This window comes from Fringilla coelebs (assembly GCF_963513975.1).
Source record: "Fringilla coelebs genome assembly, chromosome: Z".
Classification (NCBI taxonomy): domain Eukaryota; kingdom Metazoa; phylum Chordata; class Aves; order Passeriformes; family Fringillidae; genus Fringilla; species Fringilla coelebs.
In genome coordinates, this window is record NC_140031.1 from 49527211 (window position 1) to 49541854 (window position 14644).

The window sequence follows — 14644 nt, forward strand, 5'->3', positions numbered from 1 at the left end:
GTGTTTTCTCTGTTCATAATTATGAACTGACAAGTGCACTTTAAATCCTCAGAGATGAAGGGTTTGTACTATTATTTTCCTTCTGAAAAGGTGCAAAATTGTTGCAGAAACATTAAAGAGAAAAAGAGAATAATATTCCTGGTTGTGTTGCAGTGCAGTCATTTGGATTGCTAAAAAATCAGGCTTCCCTCCACATCAGTAGCCACTCTGGCTTGACCTGTCACTTCTGTCTGCAGACTTTTCAAGCAGATGTGGCTGATTTGAGCCTCATTCCTGCTGTGAATCTGTAAATTCCGCAGGCTGGATAAGATGAAGTCATTTTTAGTTGTCATATCTCCTGTTGCAGACCCTTTTCTGGAGATGAAGTAGCAGACAGATTAGTGCTGTTAATGACACTTTAATGCATGAGTGTTGCCTGGCAAGTCCTGAGGGAGTGACATTAGAAAGCACTAAATGCAATAAATGAAGTCTGATATATAATGTGTTTCCAGCATTGACATAAAAGCAGAGAAGCTCATGGCAAAATTTGTCTCTCTACTTCAATGAGGCTATACCACTGATTACCATGGCTTTGATTGTCAGAATCAATAGTAAAGTTTGGCCAAATGCCATCCTCATGTAATGCTTTTCAAAAGATGAAACTAATTTTGGTCCTCATGCATTTCCCTGTGAAATCCACTGAAGTCATCTCTACTACAGTATTTCCCTTTCCTCTCCCCCGTTTAAAAATAGTGTAAAATATCAATAATTTCCACTGCCACCTTTTTGTTGCTACTTCCAGGATAACTTTTGGTGTGAAGTGTCTCGTTTATGAAATTAGAAACTGTTCTTACAGTATTAACTTCTAAACTTGGAAGCCTATCTTGCCATAACAAGTTTTCTTACTTGGAGTTATTTTGAAGATGGTAAACATAGCAGAGGTTGACAACAGCAATAGTAACTAATTAAGCATATTTATTAATTTTTTTTCTTTGAAACTGGTACTGAGCATCTTTCACACTTAGCAGCTCCTCGGGATGCTGCAGCCAGGGTGGTGTTGCAGGCAGTAGCTGTGGAACACAGCCACCACAGCAGCCTCTTACCTCCCTGCACACCTGGCCAGGGCTCTGTGCTAGACAGCAACAGAGGAATCCCTGCATGACTCTGAACTGAGCCTTTCCTCACTGTCCCTTGGAACTCAGCAGGAATTATTTTCTTGGCAAAAATAGGAGCTGTTTTATTATCACAACTCTCATAGAAACAGAAGTGTTTTTCTGGGTGTTTTTGATACAGTTGCTTTTGGTGAGTTATTTTCTTTTATTTAGTCCTCTTTTCCAAATTTTACTAAGAATTAGTTTTTTTCTTTAAGCAAGAATTTCCAGTATACAGACAGTGCAGTAAAATTCATATGACCGATTACATTTAATTAAATTTTAAGTTATCATTCATTGAGAAGTCAACAGATAAAATCAATGAAGCAGACATCTTCATTTGGAATCTAAAATTTTCTAAATAAGTTTTTAATAAATTGGTCTTGACTGAGCCACGAATATTCTTTAACAAGCTACTGACATTCTACAAGTTTTTACAATCCCTCTTAATATGCTGGTCAACTGAAAATAATATTGTCACATAAGAAAAGTTATTAAGAGGAAAACCTAGGGAAACAATCAAATTTAAAATAAAAATTATAAATGTTCAATAATATTTTTTCTGATTTTTATTTGCTTTTTGTATCAGAAAGATGAAACAGTGACAGGTTTTGGTCATACATTTAGTAAGGTGTTCTTGATGGTGGTCTTAATTTATTCTTTTTAAAAATTAAACCAGTCCAAGAGAGGATTTTTAGGATCAACATAGTTTGCAAGTTTGCTCAACCAGAGGTACCTCTGTAAATTAGAAAACTGCCAGCTTAAAATACATAAGGTAAAAGCCCAATTACAATGTCACCCTTAGTAGACCCATGAAAAAGGTAATTATTTCACTCAATGTTATTTTCTTTTGTGAGAGAGCAAAAATTAAAGCAACTAATCCACTTCACTGAACAACATTTAGCATAACTTGGAGGCTTCAATTAACCACTGTTTAATAAAAGTACTAATCTCTATTAAATGAAATCCCTCAAGGTTCACTTTAAAACGATGCATAAGCAATAAGCAGAAAGTCCTGATGCAGGGACCTGCTGGGGCAGATAGCTGGAATGTGCTGTGTAATCAAATTCTAGAAGATTTAAACAACAAAATACAAGAAAAAAGGAGAAATTTCTTAAGCCTTTTTAAAGTAAAATGGGTTTGTATTGTTTTCTTCCTGGTCACTAGATTTTAATATTCAACATAGTAAAAAAAAAAAAGTATTACATTTAAAGCCTTTATTTCAAAGTCAAGTCAAAACAAGAAAGTAATTGAAAACTACTTATATGCCCCCCTTGTGAATGACCCCCATCACAAAACTTCGCAAATAATAGGACCTGCTTCTTAATGTTTTTTTTCTCGTTATCTGTACTATGAGAAGTCATTAAAATCAGAAACTCTAGTTACATGTTTTTTCCTTCCAGAATCCTCTAGAATATTGCAAGTTGCATTCAACATAAAGCACTGGAGAGTAGCAGGGATTTTTGTCCTCAGTCACATGTATTTGGGTGTATAGTATTGAATAACCTTGTAGAGTTCAAGTCAATTACTATAAGCACTGCATTATCTTTAACAGATAATATTTGATTGGTATTAATTTAAAGAAAGGTCCATACCACCTTTCTTTCCAAAGTGTTTCCATCTCAAGGAATAAGATTCTTAGACATGCTTGTATTCTGATTTCTGTCACTGCAAATCTCAAAGTCTCACAGAATGGAAAAGTAAAAAAATCATAAAAAAAAAAAAAACCACAAAACAAACAAGCAAAACAAAAGCAAACCAACCCCCCAAAAAAACAAGAAAAAAACCCAAACACCCCCCCCCCCAAAAAAAAAAAACTCAGTGAAATAACTCCCAAAAAAACCCCAAATGAAATGCCTATTATAAGGTTTCCTATCAGTCACTTTGTGTCTAGGAATTTAAATACCAACTCTGTTACCAGTGGATGAGCATAATAGCAATTTTGGCAGTCTTGTCTAACACTTCAGCAACCCCTACCAACTTTCATGGGGTGACAGGGTGGAAGTTGCACTGCCATGGCAGTGGTGTTAGCATTTTACACATGATCTAAGCCATCCTAGATCAGCTAAGCTCTAGTTCTCTTGTACACCTTTCCAAGTAGGAAGAGTCAGCTGTGACTACCTAGACTGACCAGCTGACTCAGAAGCCACACCAATGCCTATTTTCTTAGGCCCATAGCTTGCAGTGAGGTTAAGAATGGTTTAAGGAAGTCATTTGGCTTTTCTGAGAGGGACTGACTAGCCTGCAGAAAATATTTCAATACTCCATAAAAGGTTGTTCCACAAAATCCGTCTATTCACATGGAAATATTTTACTGTGTTTTGGAGGAAAAAACCAGAAGATCTACCAAGAAGTAGAGACAGTTGTCTTCTTCCTGTCTTCATGTTCAAATGCCTTCACAGTGGCTTTCCAAGATGTTTCCTGTGATGGTACAAAAGTAGTCTTAGTCCTCTGCAGGCTGTATCATCAATCAGTAGCCTTTACCATGACTATTAATTTCAAAAATTTGTGGAGAAAGAGAAAATGGTGCTCATTCCCACAGAGTGGGGATATTGGAGGATGAGTGTTTACAACTTTTTTTGCCTTTGACTCTGAGTCCTTTTCCAAGGCTTCAACAAGATTATTCATGCTTGCTGTTTATTTCCATGTTGGTGCAGTGGGGATCGTCAACTCCAATTATGTTTTGTGCTTATGCATATGAAGATACAGTTGCAGGAGTTATTGCATGTAAGGAATATTACATGCCAAAGAAGAATTTTTTTTGTTGATATCCTTTCTGGCAGCTAGTTAACAAAACTAGGACAAAAAAGTTACCTGTTCTGGCTAAAAGCACAAGAAACTATGGCAGCAGTGCGATAGCATGGGGCTTCTTTTCCTCATTGTTAGGCTCCAGTCCTTCAAATTTTCCAAAGTAATGAAACTGTGAGTTGACCAAAAGCAAGAATTTGCAGGATTTGAGATTTAATGAGGCCCACCCAGGTTCACTATAAAATTCTAATCCTAATATTAATTCAAGGATTAAAAATGAAACTGTAGGACTGTCTTAATAGTCTTGTTAAATTAGAGCCAGAACAGGCTGAAAGAAGGCTTTTCAGTAAACCTTTCAAACATCAAACAAAGCTCATTCTGTAAATTAAAACTGAATGGAAAATCCACTGAATTATTTTCTATTATCTATAATGTAGGTCGTAATTCTGTGTTGATACACAACATGGCTAATATGACTAAATTTTGGTATAGATAAACTTCAAAGCAATTTCTTACACTAGAATTTAAAATTAAAATTCTGCTTGAGATTTTGTATCATGTCTTTTCCTTATGGGATTCTGCAGATTTAACCAAGTTTAAAACTTACTGAAACAGAAATACTAGCTGATCCTTTTTGCAACATTCCTTTTAAGATAAGACCCTCTGTTCAGATCAAACAAGAAACATGAAATGTACCTACATACATTTATATTTCTAGTGACTTTCTTCTTTTCTTAGTCTGGATTTAATAAGAATTTATGTCTCAAGGCTATTCTTTTTCTTATAATTTGACCCAGGAAAAAAGTAATGAAACTTTATAAATTCTTATTTGGTGATTGCCACTTTATTATTAAAAAATACTATATCTTTACTTTTGCTTAAGCTATTTGGTTAGGAATAAACATCAGAAGAAAGCAGGAATAATGGATTTATGTGTGCAGGAAAAAAAAATATGATAACACTAATGCATCTTAGAAAAATGGGTGTGTTTTTACAGTCATACTTGAGTCATAGAGCATTGGAATAACTTGCATTGAATGTAACTTACAAGATTTTACTTCCTTTTTCAATTAAGGAAGTGCATGCTGAGGAACAACCTGTGAAATCGCACAGTCCACAGGGAAAACCAGAAATAATTATTGTACACTATATGTATAATTTTTTTTGCCATATAGGGAGCTATGTGGCAAAAAAATACCTTGCCTCTTGCACTTCTGTAAAATTGGGTTCAAAATGTGATAAATTTATGTACTTTTTAATTCTATCTTTCAATCATTTTCCTGTTTTCAGGGTGCTATAGGGCTCTTGGATCAAATAGTCTGACTGTTTTCAACTGACAGGGAGAAGAGTTGACAGCAGTAGTCACAGCAGTCTTTGTTTCTCTTTTGAAGTTGAATCAGACTGATGATGATGAGAAGGAAAAGGCAAAGTTGCATTGCCAAGGCGAGTAAAGGAGCAATGATCAGCACTAGAGCATCAACCTAACCTGGATGAAAAATATTGCAATGTAGTAGACAAAGGCCTGTAAGTTTTACTGAGAAATACTAGAAAGACAAGGAAAACTCCTTGACATTAAAAAAGTAATTCTTTGTCTCTTGAATCTGACAGCTATGTGCATGACATAGAATACTTATGGGCAGAATATGATCAAAAAAACATAAATATGTCACTGGTTTTCGCATGAGTCATTTTTACATGGGCACAGCAAGGTAGGTCACAAAATAGTATCAAATCTAAGACCTTTTTTTGAAAAATTACTGACTTACATAATGCTATAAACATTTGGTCAGAGGTATAGAATCTTTCTAGTTCTACAATGATCTAAGTGTTTCAGTTTTGCTGAATTATGATATTTTAAATATACTGCCTGCATCATCACACAATTGCACACTCTTCCCTCACAACAGCATTGTAGGTTTCAAGCAGAAGCAAAATCCATAGAAACAGTTTCTCCTATTGCTCACAACAGCTGAACCAGGCTTTATCTGACAGTGTTCCAAACTGATTGTTCACTCCCATTGCTTCAGAAATGCTTGTGTTCTCTAGGTATTTTGAACTTCATTGTTCATAGCTATGTAAATTTTCTGTAGACAATACAATGAAGCCATCTTCCTGAAAGAAAAAGGTATCTATATGTTATTACCATATTCCTAATTAATTCAGGAATTTATTAATCAGATGACACTTTAGTTGTGGTTTTCTTATTTTTCTTTTTAAATTCCTGAACTAAAACATTGCATTAGGTAGACAATTGAAACTTGGATCATATTTTTCAGGAAAATCAAATATTAAAAGTCTCTGGGACTTAACAGGGGAAAAAATGCTAACTATACAGCTAAGCCTAGATTATAATCATTCTGAAATAAAATCACTAGGAAATAAAATACTATAATGCCAAACTTCATGTGATTTTTTCTAAAAGAAATTTAATATACTGCAGCGATTTTTTCTAAAAGAAATTTAACGCACTGCAGCAGCAAACAAGTGTCCTTTCTCAAAAACGGATTTATGAGAGATTTGCCGTGTGTTTGCTAATGCAACTGGCAATAAGATATTTTTTTATGAAGTATTTTTTTTCTTTTGGTTTCTGTCTTTTATTTACCCCTGCCCAAAATCAAAGATCACTAAGAGTTGCACAGCAGCAGTTTTATCAAGCAGCTCTAGACATTCTCTGATATTTTCCTTCACGTGGTGTCAGACCAGGCAGAGAAGGAAGGCCTGCAGTTGAAGGAGAGGAGCTGCTGTTCAAGCAGTTGTGTGGAAGGACCCATATGAGGATCCAGAAGGAGGTTTGGGGCAAGGAGCTGCTGTATCCTTGGCTGCAGGAACTATTGCAGATGCTGGAGGGCTGTTCCCTCTTCCCCTGTTCAGTGCTGCTTTTGCCTACTTCCTGAAGGGCATCTGCTCTTTTTGTTCTGGCCATATGTGAGCAGGTACAGACAACAAATTGAAAATAAAGCATTTACTTCTTATTAAGTATCATATTTGTGAATGCTTTTCTATTCACACTTTGTGCTAATATCAGATTTAGGTGGAAACTCTCAAAACTAAACACTTGTCTATACTTCATTCAACATTTTGTTTGGTGAATGATAGATGTTTGAGTCAAAGTCAAAATATTCATTTTGATAATGTGCTAGAAATATTTTCCTTAGATCTGATGACAGTATCAAGACTAGCTAAGATTTTACTTAGTTTGTTTCAAGTTATAAATCACTGGCATCTTTTTTTCAATATTTCCCTGTTAGCTAAAGTTAGCTAAAGTAGTGCATTTATTTTCAGTTCAAATGTTACTGAAATCAAAGGTCACAATGGATCATATAACAAAAATTACGTCTGAAAGTTTGAAGCTGTTGTTTATAACGAAATTTGAATGTGAAATGAGGGAGAAATATTGTAACTTAATTCAGAATAAGTCCACCATCTCTTGAAGAAAGCATATATAAACAAACTAGCATTAAAAATACTCTTGTCAATGCCACCATTTGGCTATTGAAATCTAAACAGTACATGGGGCTTGGCAGATGCCTAAAACATATCTCTCTGTTACTTGATGTTCCCTAGGGTTCCTTAGAATTCAGTAAAATCTGGTGCTTAAAGCATTGGGAAAAGAAAAATGAGAAACACAGGGTGTAGGACAGAAAATTAAATACCTGCATCTGTGCAGGATTTGTGCCATTTACTACTCATGCTTTGCATTATAAATATGGCACGAGTGGTCCAGGAGGCTTCCAACACAGTTGGCACACACTGATGAGTGTGACACAAAGACAGTTACAAGAACAGCTGACAGGTGTGGTTGAAGTTTTACCACAGTCAGAGGACACCTGATGTGATGTGCCCAGGAATGCTGGAGGTGGTGAAACCGTGGCCTCCACCAAAGCCTTACCAGAGAGGATGCCTGTGGAACGGCATTATTCAGGGGGCTCAACAGGGACTTGGGAGTAAACACAGCATGTTAGATAAGATGAAATGTAAGCAGAGACATAAAATTGGTTCAGCTGAATGTTTAGGCTTGGGGAACATCTGGAATCCTCATTTGTTCAGGCCCTTTCATGCAGCTATGTACAATTTAATTTTAATTCCTTCAACGGCTCAGCACCCACACAGTGGCTAACAAAACCACCTCAATCTAATGAAAAAGCAGACAGTGTTATAGCTGTCATACGTTTATGCGGTAGAATGACTAGTTTAGTCCAGAATTAGAATCAGTGCATAACTCCTACGTGTGCATTTTAACCTCACGATTTTTATTAGACAGCATGAGACCTTGTTTAATGTGAAAGGTATTTTCCTTCCCCAGTTTGAAAAGTTAGGAATATTGATATACTCTTTTAGAATCCAGAAACAAGCTTAGTAGTTTAAAAGATAAATAGCCTACCAGGACTGAGTGGCAGAACAATACTTCTTGTGTATTTTGCTTTCTAGTCATGTATTTGCAGCTACACACTTGTATGATATCATTTTTATTATGATTTTTAAGCTGCATTTGACATAAATTAGAACTTCATATTGGTTTATTACTTCTCTGTAATGAAGATTTTATTAAAACAGCTTGATCTTTATAGCTGTTCTTCAACATTAATATTGTAAATTCTTTACTACACTTAAGGGAAGTACTGGGGTTTAGCTAGATACTTCTGTGAAAGTTTACCACAGTGCTCAGTTGTGATGGTCAAGAAAACAAAATCAATCTTTTATGGGTGTTACTAGGCAAGAAATAGATACCAAACTACTGAATATTCACTTGCCACAACACCAATATGTAGTCAGGCCACCATTGGTGCACAGTTCTGATTCCTCCCAGAAGAAGAATCAAGTTGAAAAAGGTTTGGAGAGAGGCACAAGGACGATAAAACGTAATAAATGGTTTCTATGTAAAGGGGATACTTGATAAATGATTAATCTGGGGAAAAAAAATTCTTCAGAAGGTATTTTGAAAACCATGACTGGTATAAAGAGGATGGGGGGGGAACTGAGTGTTCACTGCCTCTCTCTGCAATGGGAAAGTATAAGGAGTCACATTCAAAACAAACAGAAGGAAATGTTTCCATCTTCAGCAAGGAGAAAGAGGTGAAGATGCCGAAAGCTTGGAAGAAATCATCAGGCAAGTTGGAAGAGAAATAACTCTCTGTAAGGGTTACAGAGCATGTACAAATCACAAATATGCAGGAAGTCCACGAGCAGAACACAACGGTTAGCTGAGAAACTCCTAGGGGAAAGCATTATACATATTTGATGTGTTTTCCTTTGTTTATAGCCCCTATTTATGACACTGGTAAAGCTCAAACAGGAGGTCTAGATAAACCTATCATCTGATCAAGTAAGGCTTTCTTATTAGAAAGGGTTTATTTACTTATTTAAAGAACTTTAAACTCACAGCAGCTTTGGTGAAATCAGAAGAAATATGTATCTGAAGATAGGCTTAAGTTGACAGGCTTCATTCTTCCTTTCATATGCTAAAAATCATAAGAGGGAAACACTTTTTGAAAGTGTTCTTTACAATAGATCCTTCATTTTAATGACATTTTCTTTAAAATTTTCCCTTTACACTTCTACCGATCTTAAGGAAGCCTGTAGGGACCTGAATGTCTACACCAATTTTAGATCTAATCATTTTCCCTAGTTATTTTTTAAATATCTATTAAGCTTTCACTCAAAATTGTCATAGCATGGATAATAATGACATATGTTTGTTCCATATAATGTCTATATAAACCATAAATGCACATTTCCGCTGTAGCATTAGCAAATACATAACATTTTCATTTCTGTCTCCTTGCAGTGAGAAAAATGTCAGATATAATTACTGAAGTCATTAACCATTGAATGAAAACTCCTAATTATTTTTAAATTACTTTATTTCTTCTAAGTCCAGTATAAAAATTACATGTGGTAAACAATTCTAGGAGATAATTTCTGTAACATACTGTAACAAGTGACTGTATTCTATGCCCTCCTATTCTGTACTGCATACAGCTTGGTCTTCAAGACAATTCAGCCTTGTTTTTGTAACAAGTCTGATGATAAAGGGCTTGAGAAGCCTGTTAGAAAAAGAACAAAGCATACGTAAGTACAGCTCTAGTGGGTAAAGGTCAGATTGCCAACCTCTAAGATGCTACTAGCAATAAATATCTGTTATAAAATTAAATCTTTTGGGGCAGCCCAATGATTCCTGAGTTAATGTTCAAACAGGTAAATTCCTAATGCTTCAAGAATGACATAAAATGCTTATAGTGCTTATAATTGCACAGTGTTGAAATGAGGCTTAGAAATTTGTCCTGAGCACACCTTGTAATAAGGTTAAACTAAATCATTGCCCTCCTTTGTATTAATATAGCTAGAGAAATTTACAGTACAGGGTTGTTATTCAGACACAGTGGAATTTTCCCATTTGGTTAAGGAATACTAATCACATCAGTTCGCAATAGAATTGATGCCACTCCGTCACTATATCCTCCTCTAATCCTCTCTGTAATTTGCTTCAGTAATACTCCATTGTCTGTCCAGCTTCTCTGTCCCCCTGCAAAATAGAGAAAGGCTTCAAACACCTCTCTTTCCCCAATGAAACCTCTTTAAGTATTTGCCCTCACGCCCCATGAGCAATCAGTACGGAGTTCATTGCTAAGTGCTGTTTTAATACTTTGTTTCATAAACATTGAGGTAGGTGCAAGATTTCATCATTAAATGGGCAGCATACACTCTGAAAACACTATTTTGCAGTTGAACAATATTGAAACAAACACATGTCTCTGTGTACTGGCTCTTTCTTTATAACGCCCCAAAAAATAGAAATAAGTATGGCACTGGTAGTTCCATTGCTACGCAGTCTTAGGTTAATGCAGCATTAAATAAGCAAAGACAGTTGAAATTACCTTAGCATGAGTTGTAAATGTATATAACTCTGAAGTCCCTACCTATAAAATGTCCTAGTGCCACTGGGTGACATGTGGGAATTAATATAACCATTGTTTCTTTTTTTGATTTCTTGAGACAAAAGACATGACTTTTGCCCCATGTTACTCTGCAAACTGAAACCTGAATCCAGGATCAATTTCCATGATTTTTTCAGGTTCAAATACTTAATTTTCACTTCAGAGTCAATTGAGATTCTTAACCAGTTATCTCAGTCGTGAGATCTTTCCTTTCTTTGCCTCACTCTTTCTCCATCCTCTTAACCAAACCAAATTCCCTAGTGTTAAAAAGCAAGCTGTCTTTACCTGTTGTCTCCCCATCATATTCTTTACCTCACTGAGCAGTTTACTAGCTGCTTTCCTGGCTCCAGCTTTGCCTTTGTCAATCTCTACAGACCATCTTTGGTCCAATCCTGTGTTTAAGAGATCTGACAAGATAAGCACACAATCTCTGGTTCAGAAACCTCACAGGTCACAGGCTTGCTGGAAAAGAATGTGTGGGGGCTTTGTTTTGTTTTGTTGGGTTTTTTGTTTGCTTGTTTTGTTTTGTGTGTCTGTGTGTATACTCCCTTATGCACAGAGGATGTGTATGCACATTCTTAATATATGCATTAATATTTACATAATACATGTATGTATTTTACAAAAAAACTTAGGGAACCAAGAGACAAAAGCAATCTCATGGATTAGCGAGCCTAGCAGAAGCTTTTCCACATGTGTGATGGTGTAAGAAGTTTAAAAGTTGATGCATATTCTCAGCCTTGACCATTCTGGGCCCATCAGAGCTAATGAATGCGCAGAACAGTTTTGTGCTTGTGTATTCATCATTACCAAGGGTGGACAGAATATTTTTCATGCATTATAGGCACCTTAATGATAAGGAAAGGGAAGGATGTAGGCATATGTAGGAGTAGAGAGGGGCTAATGCAAACCTGGTGGTGGGGGTTAAGAGACAAAACACTTTATGTGTCAAAAACGTTTGGGTATGTGACTAAACCTATGTTATTGCTAGTTACTAAAACAAAAATTAAGGTGTTGTTCATATGAAAACGTTGTTCATCTGTGTTAATATCAAGAGGGCACAGTAAAAAATAGTCCCCAAATTTGTAAATTTTCAAATTTTGGTTAAAGTTATCAGCTTTCAATTATGATGAAAACAATGCAGCTGCTTGTTTCTGAAGGACAAATGTTTGTGTTTATGAAAAGTTATATGGACTACAGTACAGCAGTTTTGGTGGGAAAGAGTGACAAAACCCCAGTTTATTCGGAAAAATGTTATTGTTGATTATTTGCAATATATTTCAACTGTGTATAGATTTCTCACAGTTGCCCAATAAACACACTGGTTTCATTCTTTGGAGCTTAACAGTTTCTCCTGTGTTCTCAAGCTCTTTCCAGCTTAGTACAGTGTTTCTTTTGATAGATTGGTTTTCCTGAGTCAAACTTAAGAACTCAGAGCATCTTATCACACTTTGACCAGCTCACTTTCTCAGGGGCAAAGAAGACAGGAGACAAAAAGCCCATCAAGGCTTGTGCCAGTTAAATCCAAGCTCTCAAGGGATTTGTTTTTCTTTTGGCGTCAGATTAGATGTTCAAGCCAAGCGGTGTTGTGGGGCCATGGGTGAGTGCCCACTGAACCCTTAACAAGGCTAATCCCACAGCAGCACATTCCAAGCAGCTAATGGGTGCAACGGCTGTGCTGGCTGCCCCGTCGCTGCCTTGCGCGGGGCACAGCACAAACGAGTTATTAGCAATGTCCAGCGCGGCAAAACAGCAGCAGGGATTGCTCCAGGACAGCCTGAAACACCAAGTCTGACACTCAGGTAAAGAAAAGCAAGAAAGAAAAAGTTCTTGGTAAGATTTTGCAGCGAGGTTTAGAAAAAGAGAGACTCACCTGGAGAGTTAAACTATGAAAAAACTGAATTCAAGTGTGGCATGTACTTTATGAATTCACTGTGGACTTTAAATTGTCTCATTAACCATTACTGAAGGAGTCTTTGAAGAGAAAAAAAAGATAAGCTTCTTGCTCTGCTAGTCTTGAAAATACTTTGCTACAGTCTTCTAAACTTTTTTATTACTTTACTAATTTGCATTATAAGTGAGAGTTTAATGCAGACAGTTTAGTTCTTAATATGTTGATTTCCTGAAGTTATTCTGTTATGAAGACTCTACAGCAAGTAGTGTTATTCATTATATCTCTGAGCTTTATAGTTCATTGCAAATTATATCTGTTGCAGAAAGATAACTGGCATAGGGCAGTGCAACCAGATGCTTTCTTTTAAATTTGGAAGGACAAGGAATTATGAGATTAGTAAATCACATATTTTGTCATCACAACTCTGCCGGGTAGGAGAGTACATTGTTTGAGGTCTAAAAGCTGAAAAGTATCTCCTCCTGATGTGAATAAAGGATTTTTTAAACCTGACTATTATTTTTACAATATTGCCTTTGAAGGAATGTGATGAAAATTCAAGTACAAATTATTATTTTTGTTATTAACTTTTTTTAAAATGTAGATGTGTTTCTTTTCCACAAGAAAACAAATTTTAAATGTCAGTTTCTTGGATTTTGAAAGCTTGCTTTTATATGTAGTGAAAAAGTTTCAGTGAATTACCTGTTATGGCACCTTTTCATACTGGAACTTGAGATAAATTTAGCTAGTGACCAGCTTTAGAAAAGACACATTAGTTCTATGCAGCCAGGAAATTCGCCATGGTAAATTGTTTGCAGAAAAGGATGAAAATAGTAATATATTTCATAAAGGATATTTAGAAGTTATAACAAATTAAATCTCAAAGAAGTCTCTCTTAGGTGAAGTATAACTCTTTTAGCTTTCAGAATTTCTATTTAACTGTACTTTGTTCAAACAAAACATATCTTGCCCAACCTTCTACAATACATTAACATTCTGTTTGCTACCATGAGAAAAACCAGTCAAATACAGTTTTATTTAAGACTTTTATTTTTTTCTGACTCTAAAAGTGAGGCTAGGTATCTGCTATTCCTAGAAGATATTAAGTCCAGTAGATTTTTCAAATAAAAATGTATGGAGACTGAAGATAAAATATTGCTAAATAGCACCAGTAACCACTAGCAAGGAATTATTTTCTCTGTAAAAAGAAGAATAAATGCTATATACTGGGACTGATAAGTAGTAGATGTAGATAGAAATTCTTGTGATGTTATTTTATAGTTTGTGCTAGTGACATTCACCGACTCCAAGAAATTTCTTTACTTCACGGTAATTGTCACAATGTTTCAGAAGCAGAGGGTTCTGGTTTTAAACATGGAAAGCAGGATACAGATTGAGTTGACAAGAAGGTAACATTAGACAGTGATGTAACATTAGTTAGTGAAAGTAATATGTAGGTATTACTTTTATATCCTTCCACAGTAAACAGTAACATCAGTTAGTTACAAAGGCAATTTCAAAAGTTTTCCTTTCATAGAGGAAAAATGCTCACATTTCCTTTAAATTTTTTAAAGTTCATTTCACATTACTTAATTCTCAGATAATTTTTTCATAGTCCATAGTTTATAGTCCTGTTTATGCTGTGCAGCTAAGTGGGTAATTTTATTATTTAAATGTATTAAGCTAATCTGTTTTAAATGAATTTTCAAAGGAAAGCTTCAACTCATCTTATTAAATGAAATAATAAGAGTTCTATGTGTGTGAATGTTTTAGAGAGCTTGCCAGAACGCATATTATATGGAGTGAGGATTTCCTAGATAATTAAAAATATTTCAGAGCTCTGAAATTCTCTCCTTTCTTGTTTTGCATTTGTTTTTCTCTTTTCCTTTTTTCTTTCCTACCCATCCCTCCGTTTGAAAAGACTTCTTGTATCTGACAAT

General features: G+C 35.5%; 1 protein-coding gene across 2 annotated transcripts in view; it reads left to right on the top strand.

Annotated features, from left to right (window-relative positions):
- The window catches only part of TRPM3 (transient receptor potential cation channel subfamily M member 3), a gene marked incomplete at both ends in the record, with an annotated part of 376542 nt that overhangs the window by 232360 nt on the left and 129538 nt on the right, over positions 1–14644 (top strand). The gene's annotated exons all lie outside the window — the stretch shown is intronic.